The following is a 2,814-nucleotide window of genomic DNA, read 5'->3' as shown; positions in this document are numbered from 1 at the left end:
TCTATATATGAACATAAAGTCCTTTAAAAATGCCATCTAGAAAAATTATTCATATGTCTCATTAAAACAAAGGCCTTTCCATAATCCTTGAATAATATTCTTTTCCTCTCCTTTTATTTATGTATTGCAACAATGCACATTTTAGAAGGCAATGAGTGACTTATTTTTCCACATGAGTGAGCCTTTGGAGTTACTTATAAATAATCTGGAACTCTGCCAGTATTCTGAAATGAATACAGCACAGACTCTCCACAGTAATGGCTTTTAGCATTCGGCTTAGAAAAAAAGACTCTAAACTCATGCACAGAGTAGTGAGATAGTAGGATGCCCTTTGATATATTTCTAAAGAAAAGATGACATGGAAGAAAACATTTTGGAATGGCATGACAGAGAGGAAGCCATTTTGGCACAATCATTATGAAGAGGCAGACCAGACCCTTCATAATGCTGATAAATAAACTGATAAATGTTGTTTTTCTGTAAGCTAGATACATCACTTCCCCCACTGATCTTACCAGAGAGAGTAATGAAATGAGAGATGCCAGTAAATTCTGCCCAAAATTGAATTCTGAAAATGTATGTTTGAGTGGGAAAATCACATCAGTGTACTGGAGGTGTCTCATCATCCTAGATCTTTGCAGACATGTTAGCCTGCCCATCAGTCAGGGTGGTAGGTCTGTGAACTCCTGTTAAATGGACAAACAATTTCAAAGTGGTGGCTGAACTCTCTTTCATTTAGCAGGGGAATTCAAAAGGCTCATCTCAATGCTATTTCTAGTATCTCCCTTCTGTTTCTTTGTTTGATTGTGAGCCCCTTTGTGACAAGGTACTATCTTGTCTTCTGCCATGTAAAATACTTTTGAGAATTTTTTGTTGTTGAATAGTGGTGTATAAATATTCTAAATAATACAAATTTGGATCCCTATATGAAGCAGCATGAATCCAGTGTGCCTCAAGGTCTAGGAGCCTCTGCCCAGGCTTCAGAAGTCAAATAAATTTCCCTGTGTTGGGTTGAACATGACTGGGAGCTGAACATTCTTTAAATATCAGACTCACCTTCCTGAATTTCAGGATTTATACATTGGATTCTTGCAACAGGTTTCATCCATTTCTAATTTAAATCTAAACTGAGTTTCTCAATCCAAGGAAGCAACCAGGGAGCTGATATTACCTTCCATACAATCACTAATGCCTCCTCTCTTTTTTAGTGTGCATGGACAAGATTCAGATACAAGACCACACTTATATCAACGACAGTTTCTGAAGACTGCTTTTACAAAAGAACTTCAACACTTATATGAAACAAACATCTGCCTGTTCATTGTGACTCATGCAATGAAATATAAATATTAAGACTACAATTATGCCAATTGTTTCAGCATTAAAGTCTCTCCTACCTACCTACCTAACTACCTACCTATCTATCTATCTACAGTGTGTGTGTGTGTGTGTGTGTATCAATTGGAAGTTGGAGTGCATCTACTAAGAATGCTTTTTATGAGCCCATATTTTTTAGACTACAGAATGTATGGCATTACTATATAATATGCTTTTGATGTCCCATTTGAGGCAAGGCACTGATGAGGCACACAAATACTCTAGCGCTACAGTGACAATACACAAATACCACTATGAATGCTTTTAAAAATTTTTATTAAAATGAAAACATAGCCATCGAAAGGATGTATAATACTAAAATGGGAGACAATGCGGCTGTTCTGACACACAGACACAGCCTAACACAGGCTAGGGAAGCCCAGCCAGGGTTGGCTTGCATGTGAGAACTGCCAGGATTGGGCCCAATCCCAGCAGGGCAGGGCTGCCTAACCCGGATTTTTGCCTGGGGTAACGTCACCAGCATACTGTTAATCCAGGCTCTGGGACTGGATGTCTCGTAGGGCTGAGTTGAGCCTGGAGTGCCCATCTCCTGGAGAAATCTCTCAATGCACCACACTCAGCATGCAGGGCATTGTGGGATACCTGGAGGCCAGGATGAATCATCCCAGACTCCGGAGCTCTGCACTGCCTGGCACAGCAGCAGATCATCTGGGAGTGTGATCTGCGCTCCCAGAAATGTGTAATGCATCATCTGAGTAGGAAGGTAAGATTCACACAACCTTCCCCCTGTCCACCCACTCCCCCTCCCGCCTGATCATGTGAATGGCCCCAATAAGAGATTGGGACCAATCAAAAGCATTTCTGACACTAGTACACAGTTCCTGGAAAAGAAAGCTGCCATCCATCAGAATATGAATGTTCTATAGGAATGGACACCATTCTGTACCCTGGCATCCCAGAACTCAGCCAAGAATAATAGGATATGGGTCCTTTTCATTCAAACCATAATTTCAAAATGCTTTTAAATCAGATCTTATTAAAATGCATCATATCCTGCAAAAATAAAATGAACGAGCAGTTCATAGATAGTATCTAGTTAAATTAGTCAGAGATATAATTAAAATAATTTGAACTCATTTTACCAGATAGTACAAGTAAAAAATATTAGGGGTATAGACTTAAATCCCAATTTCAGCTGTATAGGCAAGTAATTCTGACAAAAAATTAGCTGTGCTATTGGAATCTGCTGAGGAAGTATTCTATATCTTCTTCAGTATTTATGTTCCAGTGAAAGAGAAGGGGAAGTCCATATTTTGTTCTGAAACTTTAGTGTTCGTAAGAACAAAAAAAAGGTCTTATTTCTTAATAAAAACATGAGACTGCACATATTAAGAATGAAGCTTAGTAGGAAAGTAATGGGACTATCACAATTTTGTACAATGACAAATTACTTTAAAATTATCACTAATTTCAATG

This window comes from Hemicordylus capensis, chromosome 1 (genome assembly GCF_027244095.1).
Source record: "Hemicordylus capensis ecotype Gifberg chromosome 1, rHemCap1.1.pri, whole genome shotgun sequence".
NCBI classification, from domain to species: domain Eukaryota; kingdom Metazoa; phylum Chordata; class Lepidosauria; order Squamata; family Cordylidae; genus Hemicordylus; species Hemicordylus capensis.
The sequence above is the reverse complement of the archived record's forward strand: the minus strand, read 5'-3'. Positions refer to the sequence as shown.